The 12,831-nt window shown below is 38.4% G+C and overlaps 1 protein-coding gene across 1 annotated transcript in view; it reads left to right on the forward strand.

The window, feature by feature from the left end:
• Nucleotides 1-9,281: 9,281 nt before the first annotated feature.
• Nucleotides 9,282-12,831, forward strand: part of RNF180 (ring finger protein 180) — a 103,055-nt gene continuing 99,505 nt past the window's right edge. Inside the window, exon 1 of the mRNA XM_037530026.2 lies at nucleotides 9,282-9,310. The gene's annotated coding sequence lies outside the window, so the exon portion shown is untranslated. The remainder of the gene's footprint in view (nucleotides 9,311-12,831) is intronic.

Here is a 12,831-nt window from a genome sequence, read left to right on the forward strand (position 1 = left end):
AGATACAGCAATATTCTAGTAGAAAGATTCTGGCAGCCTTTTGGTAAAATAGAGGCCTCCAAAAATATCTAGACACTTGACCCACCACAGTCCTTAGGTGTAGGATTAGGGTACTCTCAAGAAATTGCTAGATCCTTGTTATCTGTGCATATTAAATGTGAACTTAACTGAGCAGTTCTTTTTGCCAATTTGTATAACATAAACCCTTATCAGGGTGAAAAGAGTTCTACACTGGATACTTTGAGAAACTTCTACTGAGCTCTTTGGAGAGAACCACACCCACAAACTCATCAATGAATTCTCATTGCTTTGGAGATTAAGATTAAAATATTTACCATTATCAGTGAACATAGAAAACAAAGCATCTACGATAGCCAGTGAAATCCTGTATGATTTAACCTTTTTTAAAATCTTGCCAGTCTCATTTTACATTATATTCCCAAAGACTTTTTTTTCTAGTTTCTTGAACTGAAATTCATCATTCAGTCTCAGAGCATAGGCTCTGTGACTACAATGTGACTACAATACTTAGAATTTCCCATTTCATCCCATTGCCCATTATCTTTTCTTCATATTGATCTCAAGCAGCACTTCTTCAGTCTGAGCTCCTAGACTTAGAAAAACCCTTTAGGTGTAGTGTTCATCATACTACCTGTACCTCTTTTATGCAGCACTTATCATTTTAATTTTTTTTTATGTATCATTTCACTGTCTCCTATACTAGGCTGAAACTTCCAGAAATGCTGAAACATCTTTGTTTTATTTATCATAGAATTCCAAGTATGTGATATATAGTAGTTGCCTATTAAATATTTGTTTCATAACAAAAATGATAAAACTTAATAGAGATAAGTGTAAGCTCTGTATTTTGCTCAAAATCTGAATGAATAAGAGGAACTGGATTTCAGTTTATGATAAGTTCAATATAAATGAAGGGCAGTACTACCACGAGAAAGCTACTGTAATCTCTGACTACACTGAGGCACATGAATGTAAGGGGCAAGGAAAAACACAACTCTGCTGTCCTCTGCGCTGCCAGACTGTCCTTGGCAAGGTGCTTTTGTGCTTGCTGCTCCTGGAATGCTCAGTCCTTGTGTATCCACATGGCTTACCTTCATCTCTTTCAGATCTTTGCTCAAATATCACAGCATCAATGAGGGTCCCAATAGGAAACAATGCATTTGAAATAGGATACTTCAAGCAAACCTTATGAAGAAAAGGACTATTTTCCAAATTTTGGGTGCAAGGAAAGCATAAAAGTTGGTGGAACCCACACACCCTTCACCCCCGCCCCACCTCCCTTCCAAGGTCTCAAGGGACAAGGGAAGAGGATAGTTACAGGAACCAGAAGGGAAGAGAGTCTTGCGGAGCTAGTAGCCTTGGGGGGAACTGTAACTGTCAATTTTACAGACACCACCGAGGATCTTCACTCAGTGACAGCTCCCTCTCCCCCTTTCCTCCAGTGTCTTACTAGGGAATCCAGGAATTACCCCAAACAGGAAATCAGATGTCACTGGAAACATTGATCAAGTCTGTAGTCCAGCCTCCTAAGATGGAGAATAGGAAGGTTAAGAGAATGGACTAGATCTAGAGAGGCAGATAGAATATAACTGGCACAGTCATGTTTTCAGTGAGGTCCTTGCTTACCACTATTTTAAATCATAACAACAATTTGTTGTTGTGAAGGAAATGTCCTATTTTCCTTCAATATTTAATTTTTCTCCATAGCACATTTTACTTTTTAACCTTTTGTCCTACTTTTTTAATTTAACATACTATATTGTTTACTTATCATTTGCTGTCTTTTCCCCCTTAGAATGTAAACTCCACGGGGCAAGGGATTTTTTTTCTGTTTGGTTCACTGCTGTATCTTTCCACTATAGATATACCACTTGACATATGTGCAATAAAAAGCTCTTGCATGAATGGATGCAATAGGTCTTCAGCTCTACATTTTCAAGGAGGGGCGTCAAATATTAGAGGCGTGCACTAGGACAGTGAAGGGTCTGGCCTACATATGCCATAAATGGTTAAGGGTCTGATCTCATTTAGCCAAGGAAAGGAATGCAAAAGGACTACCTTCAAAATCATATAGGGCTAGTAGTTGGAGGCTAGTCCCATAAAATAAATTTATTCTATTAATGTTTTCAATCAGAAGATAGAATTAAGGGCAGTGAATAAAATGTTATTCAGGGCAAAGGTTTCAGATAAATATAATAAAGAACTGTTGCTTAATTAGAGTTGTATACTAACAAGACAAAGAAAATCTGCCTTATTCAGAAGTAAATTGCCCACCACACCATTGGAGATTCCTAACAGAAGTGAGTGGCTCTCTTCTAGGATATCATGGAAGCAATTGCTGAATTGGATGGAAAGTTGAACTAAATTCCCTATAGAAATGCATCAAATATATATTTTGACTGAATGCTTATATCAGAATGAATGTTTATATCTGTTTATAACAGAATGTTTATATCAGTATTTGCCCAACTTTAAGGTCAAAACTGAATATCACTGTCATAGCATAAATTCTTGTATATCAAAATGAAGCTGGAATTTTATCTTAAAATGTTTATTAAATGTTATTAAATGATAAGTTATTTTTTAAAGTGTAGCTTTATGATACGATCATTAATCATCACGTAGCAACAAAGCTAGGTGGATTTCTAGGTGGCCACTGCACTGAACATTTATGATATTAAATGCTCACCCTCACCAGTGGTTGGTGAAGATGCAAGAGATGCTTTTGCTGGACTTCCAGGATAGGATATCTCCATTACGTTATTATGATTCCCTTCTCTCTGATAATAACCAACCAAAATTTTTCCCTTTTAACTTTCTTAACATCCCCTGTTATCTTTCTCAACCCAAAGATTCTAATTTTGCTGATGGCTGTAACTTTGACGATAACCCCATACATTGAAGCCCGTGTCCTACTTGAACAAAATGCTCCCTGAAGCAGACTTAATTTAGTGGCACTTACTCTTTTTTTTTTTTCTTTCAGTTATTTGTTGCCTCACAGACTCACTTGAGATTTTCTTTTTTGAGCCTTAGCTCTAATAACATAACGAAATGGTAGTATAATTGGTTTTCAAAACAATAAATGTATATTTATTGTTAAGATATTTCTGTATTATCAGATACGCTCCTCTACTCAGCAATGTGACTGTTTGACCCGCCAAAGAATGAGAAATTAAAGATGAATTCCATCTCAAGACTGTAGACACTGATTGGAAAAGCAAGGCCAAATTTCTGTGCATCCCTAATTTTCAGTCCTAAATGAAATTCTGTTATTCAGAATTCTGTTATTCAGAATTCAGTCTGTAATTCTGTTATTTTGCAGATAAGGAAACTGAGTTCACACAGGTTCAGTGGTTTGAACAGAAGTAGCACAGGTAGTTAATGAAACAACCAGTCTTTGATCTTCCGTCATAATGCATTGATTCTGTCCCACTGTGCATATTCCTGGGAAAAACTATTAAATATATAATTAAACTGTCCAATTTCATGGCTGCAGTGTGTCTAGAACTTTCTCCCATAATTAATACCCTGTCAGAACAAATCTCAAACCATAATGTTTTTTTAATTAAGAAAAGAATTACTGATATGGACTCCTTTACTTACTGGGTAGCTACAGTAATATTAGCAAATGAAAAGAACTGACTGGGAACTCATGATCCCTTCAGTAAAGTGCAGAAATGACAGCCACTCTGAACATTAAAGGATACTGGACAGAAATACGCGAAATATTCACCAGTATGAATGATGCTACTTTGGTGAATTTGTGAATTGCATGTCCACAATGCCTAAGGTCTTCAACTTAAATGTCAGGACACACTTCAAGTTTGGCTTTTTGCAGGAAAGCAATAGGCCGCTCCAGACCTTGCTGCTGCCGGAGAATGAGCTAGAGTGAGGAGTCACAATGTGTAACGGGTTCTATTAGGTTAGATTACTGTGGGAAGACAACGCATATAAATCAGACCTGTTTTCTTTTTCTCCGCTCTCCCTCTTTCTTGTTCTCTGATAAGTGGCAATTGCTTTCACAAACCATTTCATCTAAATTTTGAAGCCAAATAACTATCTTTTGTAATGAATCGGTAACATAACATTTGAAGACAGAATTTTTGAAACCAGCAATATTGGCAACATTAAAAAAATGAAGCAGCGGTTGAGAATTCGATTGCTGTCCCACAAGACAGCAGTGTAGCTCTGGTGAATTCTCTCATGACTGTTGCATGCACATGCCTCATTAAAAAAATGAATTGGTTATGAAAGATTTCTTTGAATTATTAACTCAGAAAAGACAGCTCTTAAGATAAGGGCAGTAGACTGAAAGTGATTGGAAAGTTACTTCAATTATATGGGAAGAACTGTTTAAATGAAAATTTAGTGATAAAAATGTTTATCCTTTACAAGAAATGAATGTCATTAATTCTACCCTATGGTTTTTGTAGTAGCTTCCCAAATTGTAAAAGAGTTACTATTAAAAAACAAAATATTAAAATTATTTCTTTCTATAAGATAGTCACATATTATTCTCATTTGATAATCATGACGATGGACTAAAATTTACCATGTAAGACAAGCCATTTTTATAAGTGAGGTAACTCAGAGTTATGTGATTTGCTGAGGCTCAAGTAGCTGAAAATCATAGTCTTCTTTGATATTCTCACAATATCATGCTTTTCTTTGAAAGAAGTTTTTTCCTTTATGTATTTTAAGGGCTGGGGAATAACAATACCTAGTACAAAAAATTTCGACTTTTTAATGTTTAATATTAGTTTTAAAACTACATTAATTATTTTGGTCAATATTTATTATAAAATATATTACGCATTCTATTGTAATATATAACTATATTATATAGAATTATAATTTTAATATAACCAACATGGTATTAATTATAAACTTAGGATATTTACTGTTACTAGAATATATTAAATGGAATTTCATTTCATTTCAGTAGTAATAAAATACAAATTAGCAGTTACTGGTTAGCTGAAAATAAGAAGTAAGATTTTTTCCCAGCTTTATATGCTCACTTAGTCTTACATATCCTGAAGAGAGTTAAAACAAAAATAAGTGATCTTTTCCTGAGGTTTCTTCCCAACTCCACTTCTGTTTCCCACAAATCTCCAGGAGTGTTGCTTTCCATTCTTAATAACTTTAGCACTAGCTTCATAATTTTACTACTGCAGGAACATTCATATATGTAGGGATTACTTTGCCAGTATCTTTCTGGCCTCATTGCACCCCTGCCCAGTCTGAGTCCCTTGAATCACTGTCTCAACAGAGCTTTTATAAAACCTTCATTCCTTTGATCCTTGTCCTTTGACCATGTTCACTTTTCCAGTCCTGAGCACAATATAAATCAGCTCATGGTGCTGTCTTTGTTTTCTTCCTGGGATAGTGAACATTTTCAAGTCTCAAAGTCTACATAGAGATTTTTCAAACCTCTGATAAGCGCTAAGATTCAGTAATCTTTTATTCTGTGTTTGATTGTCTATACATTCACCAGGAAAAATGGATATATTTTACTTTTATTGATATTTCATTGGTTTACAATATTTTATATGAAATAGAAGTATAGGATCACCCACTTCAGGTGATGTTACCCCACCACACCACTACCAAGACTCCCATAGTCCTCCACCAGAGTCGATTGTGCCTCTTCCCCACTTTGTTCTATCCCTTCCCTATCTTTTGCCTGCCCTACCCTACTTCAATTATACAGTCAGACTTCTAGGGTGTGTTATTGGCTTGGTGCTATCTAACCATTTGTTTTCTTTCTCTATTTTCCACATATAAATGACAACATCCAATATTTGTCTTTCTCCTTCTAACATATTTTGTTTAGAATAAACCCCTCCAAATGGCCAGAATTTACCTTTTTTATAGCTGAGTAGTATTTCATTGCGTATATGTATGTATGTGTGTGTCGGTGTATGTATCGCATCAACCTGATCCATTCATCAATCTTTAGGCATAAAGGTTGTTTCCATAGCTCTGCTATTGCAAATAAAGCTACAATGAGCATAAAAGAGCATAGCTTCAATTACAGTTTTTGCATTCTGTGGGTAGATAACTTGGAGTGGAACTGCTCTGTCATATGGTTGATCCATTTTGATATTTTGAGAAATCTTTATACTGTCTTCCATGGGGTCTGGATCAGTCTACATTCCCAGCAGCAGTGTTTGAGGGTTTCTTAACTCCACATCCTCACCAAACTCCACATCCTCACCAATACTTGTTTCTGGTCTTTTTGATATGGGTCATTTTCACAGGTATGATGTTATATCTCCTTATGCTTTTGACTAGCATTTCCCTGATGACTAATGATGAGTGGTTTTTCATATGCCTATTATCCATCTCTATGTCATCTTTGAAGAAGTGCCTAAATAGCTCTTCTGCCCATTTTTCAACTAGATTATCAGCTTTCTATTTGTTGAGCAGTATAAGTTTTTTTGTAGATCTTGAATACAAGCCCCTTGTTGAATCTATGGTGTGGATTTTTTTCCTCCCACTCAGTTGGGTTTCATTTTGTTTCAGTGACAGTTTCTTTTTCTGTGTTGGCAAAGTTGAGAACAACTGCTCTGAAAACTCATTTTTCAAATAGCTATGTAAACATGGGATAGCAAATTCAATTTTACTTTCTCACAACAAAACATTTATAAGTATTCTATACTGAAGTTTTATCTGAAATTCAATAGTTACTGAGTGTCCTGTGTTTTATTTACTAAATTTGTCAACTGTGACTTTTTAAATGTGTCATTTCTGTGACTTCATTCTTTCACTTTATATGAAATAAGAGACTAAATTACATTTCTTAATCAGAATATCTTATGACTTTTTGTCTTTTTTCCTTTCTCAAGACTGAAATAAATTTTGTGCCACTAAAGCTATATTTATTTTTAAAAAAATCAAAAAAGCATTGCCAGTTTAGCCAAGTCTTTGTTTCTAGAAACTACCTATATTCTCCCTGGTGTTTTCCATGTGGTTCCCTTCAGCAATGGAAGGTATAATTTCTCTAACATCAGGTCCTCCCTCTGACCTAGAGGTTAAGCCTCAGTGCTATCGCCGCTACTGCCTGAGTTCAATCCAGGCCAGAGAGCTAACTCACATATGGTACAACAGACCTCTTCTGTCTCCCCTTAGCAGTATATTTCAGTAAATCTGCCTGTTCTGCTCCCCACTCTGTCTCTGGTGAATCCTCTCCTGCCCTCACCCTGGCACCTCTGGCCTACACCCCAATTCTTCTACACATAAATAAATTCCAAAAAATTTCTCTGACTTCTTCTGCCACACCTTTCTGACTCTAGTTGGAGAGAGTTTTCTGTTTCTAAAGAATCATGTCATCAGATTGGGCCTACCTGGGTAATCTAGGGTAATCTTCCTATTTGAGTCCATAACTTAAATTACATCAGTGTAATATAACATATTCACTGGTTCCAGTGATAACGTGGACATCTTTTGAGGGCTACTCTGCCTACCAAACTGTCTTTGGTATAATCTTCATTGCAATTTGAGAACTGTAAGACCCCCGTCTAGTGAAGCAGATCCTCGAATTGTTTCCCGAGAAAGGATGGTGAAAAGAATATGTAAAACTTTGCATATCTGACTTTAAAATCAGATTTTTTTAAAATATCTCGTATCTTATTAATTTCTACATTGGAAATCATTTTCCCTCAAAATTTGTCTTCTTTGGGTTATGTTTCTGTCAAAAAGTCCAATGCCATTTTATTTTCTGAATCTTCAGAAATGATCAACACTGTCTTCCCTGGAAGCTAAGATATTCTCTTTAACCAATGTGCTTTGAGATGTCACAATAACATGCTTTAACATAATTTCTAATCATTGAGAGCATGTGTCCTATTGTCTGCCTTTAATTCTGAACACTGTTTTATTATGTTTGCTTTCCTTGCTTGATTGCCTTGGTTAGAACCTGCAGTACAATATTAAATACACCAGGAAGAGTGGACATTCTTATCTTCGATGGTAGGTGAAAATGTTCTTCCTTTACTGTTTAGTATATTAGTTATGGGTTTTTCACAGATGTCCCTTATTGGGTTAAAGAAATCCCTTTAGATTCCTAGTTTGTCGAATGTTTTATAATGAAAACAAGTCATCAAATAATGTTTCTTCATCCACTGAGAAAACCCAGTGGGTTTTGAGCCTTATTTTAAGATAAAAATAAAAAGTTATTCTATTATCAAGGCATTACATTGATAAATTTTGTATATTAAACCAACCCTGCATTCCTGAGATGGATTGATGGATTTAGTTGATGGATTTAGTTTGCTAGTTTTTATTACGTATTTTTGTGTTAGCACTCACAAGTTACATTGGTGTGTATTTTTCTTTTCCTGTGATGTGCTTGGTTTTGTTATAGACCAGCTTTGCAGGTAGGAAATCACTGTATATGGACACTGTAAACAGGTGGAAAATTTTCTATCTGTCAAGGAAAGCTATATTGTCTTTTGAGTTACCCTTCTAGCTCACTGGTCAAGTAATAAAACTTGTTTTTATATTCCAAAGCTTATTTACAGCCTTTTGATCACTTCTTTTCATTGTTGTGAATCCAGTTTATGAAGCACTGTCAACAGTTACTACAAGTGGCCCCCTCCCCTCACTCCTTGAATAAACACCGGTGATTTACCTCTGGCATCAACACACCTACCAACTGAAATTTATCGAGAGTCCAGTGGCGTCCACTCACTTCAGGGGTTAATCCCTGTTGCACACAGGTGGAACCCTAGGCACAAGCAGGTAAGCAACAAAGAGTGCCATCAGCAGGGAGAGCTACAGCCAGGTAGTGCTGCTGCCTCGGGAAGAGGCTTAGGTATGAAGATGGGTCGCTGGGACGCCTGTGAATGTCAGCAGCGAATAGCGCCAGGAGGAGGAACTCCAGGAGGGGTTGGGTGCGGTAGGGGAGAAGGCACAGGCAAGTTCTGCTGCGTAGGTAAGAAGACCGGGGACAGCAACTTTCCCACGGTTCCGCCCGCGCCGCGGCGGCCGCGTGCGCCGGGTCAGAGCCGGGCGCCGCCCACACGCCTCCGGGGCCGGAACCCGCAGAGGTGGGTGCGCGGGGCCGCCGGCGACGCGGGGCGCTCGGGTGCTGAGGCCACAGCCGAGGGCTCCGGGCGGCCGGCGCCGCTCGAGCGCTTTCCGCGGGGTTTGGCTCCTGTCGCTTCCCGTCTCCCGAACTGGCACCGCCGCCGCCGGGGCCGCGCGAGTCCTCGGAGCCGGACTGCTGGCGGCGGGGCGCGCCGGGAGGGGGCGCGGAGCCGGTGGCTCCGGGACGCGGACGCAGGTGAGGGCCGGCGGCTGGACGCGGCCCGGGCGCCTGCGGGAGCCGTGTGGCCTCGGTCGGCCCGGCCGCGGCGGCTCGGGGCCCCCAGCTCGCCCCGGCGAGGACGCGCGGAGGGCAGGGCAGGGCAGGGCAGGGCAGGGCTGGGCTGGGCTGGCCCCGTCGCCTCCAGCCCGGCCTCAGGTGACACGGCGGCGGCTTAACTTTCACACCTGAGGTTCTCCCGGAGGCCCCAGGTCCCCCGCGCGCGAGTGGAATTACGCGGGGTCTGGATACCTGAGCCCTAGCGGGGAGGCTCGGGGGCGTGGTGGGGGAGGGCAGGGCGCCAGCCCCGGGCCGGGATCCGGCCGCGGGCTCCGGGGTCGCGAGTGGGGCGGCCTCCGGGTTGGGGGACTGCGTGATGTTTCATCTCACAGATGGTGGGGAGAGTCGGCACACACCCCCTGCCAAGGCCGGTTCCCTCGGCTCAGATCCACTTTCTTTTGTCTGGTGTGGGCTTCTCAGCTGTTTTTGTTGCAGCCTTGGGTCCGGAGTGCAGACTTTCTGCTAAGGCAGAAGTCCTAAGTCAGCTCTAAAATGCAGCGAGGAGGGGGTGGGAGAGGGTCCTTTGTGTGTGTGTGTGTGTGTGTGTGTGTGTGTGTGTGTGTGTGTGTGTGAGTGTGTGTGCTGGGTGGGTGGGTGGGGGGTGGTATTAGCCTTAATTCCCACTAACACGTAGATATTACCGTGTTCTTTCCGAGATAGTGCTCAATATTACTGTAGCATCACATAGTTTTAAGTGCACCGGGAGAGCATTAATTAGTTAACTTCAAAGGAACATTGTGTGGGCAGGTGACTATTAAATTGCTCCATTTTATAGACCAGCCGGCTGAGGCACCCTCAAGGAAAAATGATTATATCAAAACTAAGTAGTCAGCCCTTGTGGGAGCTGGGACTAGAACTTGTCTGAGAGTTGTCTTCGTTTAAGTCCCTCAATCTCAAACAAAATATTTGAGGTTCAAAGAGTGACAGTCTAATACTCATTAGACTTTTATTTACTCATTAATTACCAAAATCTTTCTTAAAAATAAGGTTGAGTCCTTTCAGACGCCTGGGATATACCCCTAAAAGTGATACTTATAAAAAATCACAATTATTTCAGTTCTTAAATCGGATCACTAGAGTAGTGGTAAAGAGTAAATTCTTGTGCCTTTCACCTGTTAAATCGCTGATCGCTATATAAATGTGATTATCATATATTTAGTGATTATCATAGCAGAGACCCTCCATATTTTTTTTTTTTGATGAATAAATAGTACAGAGGCCGGCTTTTAGGTATCTCTGAATATTGAGCAACAAACTTACTTTTCTTATGCAGCATAATTAAAAATTTATAGTAGTTATTTAAATAATTTCAGCGAAATTAACCGGTAATTGTGTATATTAGGTTGTTGTGCTTTCTTATCTCCCCAGAGCTGTCAACAATTTAAAAGTTCCCCTAGAGATTGCTCTTAAATGATTTTGCTAATAGATCTTTTATTGTCCCACTTTGCCTCTTTCATTTATATATTTGGCTTTTCAAAGTGACTTTTTTTTTCTTATAAAATTCAAGGAAGAGCATTGTGAAAAAAAGCTTGTTTTCTTGGTAAAATAGACTTATCCAGGACTTTTATGAGTTTGTCTGAAGATAGACACCAGTCTTTAATAAGTAACTCTCATACATCAAACAAGAATTCTTCCAGTTAAGTATGCAGTGAATCAATACTTTATTATTTTAATAGATCTCTGTAATATTTTACAACACACTACCTCTTTTAATGCCTTTTTCAAGCAACATAAAGCTAAAAATTTTTTACTAAAATTTGCTAACTACATGGCACACATTTTGGTGCATAATATGCCTGAACTTATTGATCATAGAATAAACACAATTCTCTTTCACCATGCCATCATCAAAAAATAAAAAAAAATGATAATATGTTTCCTCTGGTGAATTAATGAAGTAACGTCTGGGAAATATTTTAAATTCCATGGAAGTTGCTTTGTGACTTCAAAGGGTGACTATAGAATCTTGACCATCCCCCTCCCCCCCAAGACTCCCCACCCCACTGCTGCCATTTATGTTTTTAAGCAATGATTATTCCAGGTAGACTCTTTAGGGAGATATTGTTATTCAGTTATTTTGACTCTTTTGAACTTTCTAGTCATTTAACAAGCAACAATAAAAAATTATTTTAGAATCATTTTTTCCTCTTTATAAACACTTATTTTTTGCTTTTTTTTTTTTCTTAATTAGTAAACTATACAACTCAGTTTAAGCACCTAAGCTTGGCAGAATGACTTCTGCATGGTATTGAAACTTAAGTTCTACCTTTAAGATTTTCTCACTCTTAAGAATATTTGAAAGGTTATATTGAAGACTATGAAGGGAATTTCAAAAGTGCAGACTAAAAAACAGTTTTAAATAATAGCAACATTGTTACAATAAGTTCGCAAGTTTCCCAGAGTGTCTGCTCTGAAGGGGGTAATGCTTACTTATAGGCAGAAGTTTTATATTTTTGTGTACTTTTGCACTTACTTAAACATTTTGGAACTAATGATTTATATTGTAACCTACTAATAAGTAGAATGCAATCAGTAAATAATATATAGTTCTGGAACAGCAATAAATTGGGGGTGTTTTATATAGAGGTTTGAACTTCACATAAATGCAAGTTTACACCTTTATAAAAATTTAGAATAATACAGTTTGGCTGTACATATATACTTTGAGAGAAATATAGCTTGAGTGAAAATGATATCAACAAAATAGAAAACTGCAGTTTTCAAAAAAATCAGCAGCAAGTTTTTATGTATATATGCAACAAACTTTCCTGGGTATACGAATACCAGATATATTTATTTTTCATTATTTTGCTGTTGAAAAATTTGGAACTATATCCTCTTTATTGTGGACCATATACTATAATGTCAGAAGTCTGTTATAACTATACTAGCAATTAAGGAGGTAGTGGTCTGGTCCCCTAAACTCATAATTAAATGTAAACATATGAAATTGTTTTCTGTAGGATCAGTTAGAAAGAAGGAATTTTCTGTGCAGCCTGTAGCTTGAGAACAGAGGCAATACTGTTTCTGCAAATATGTGCCATTCTACTACATAATATGCATAATCATGAGTGTATAAAAAGGGGTGATACTCAGATGGAAAAAAAAGTTGTATTATTTAGCTTTCAAATCTGTCATCTTAACTAGTAACTTACATGGTAACTTTGAGAGAAATCAGATTTTGAGGTACAGACTGTTGAAGTGACTTGTACATTACCAGCAGACAAGCAGATGGCTCCTCCTAGAACGGCCCATTTTAAGATGAGCAAATATGATGGTAAACATTATCTCCTAGCTATCTACATCATGGTATGTCTCCCAGATAATGGGCCATACCCATCTCATCCCATCCATGAATTCCACCTTGCCTCTGGCCCTCAATTTTAATTGCTACCTTTGGGCAAAGGGTTGTTTCCTCTGCAAGGAAGGAGATGCAGGGA

Source organism: Talpa occidentalis, unplaced genomic scaffold (genome assembly GCF_014898055.3).
Source record: "Talpa occidentalis isolate TD23 unplaced genomic scaffold, MPIMG_talOcc4v2.1 talOcc4.6, whole genome shotgun sequence".
NCBI lineage: Eukaryota > Metazoa > Chordata > Mammalia > Eulipotyphla > Talpidae > Talpa > Talpa occidentalis.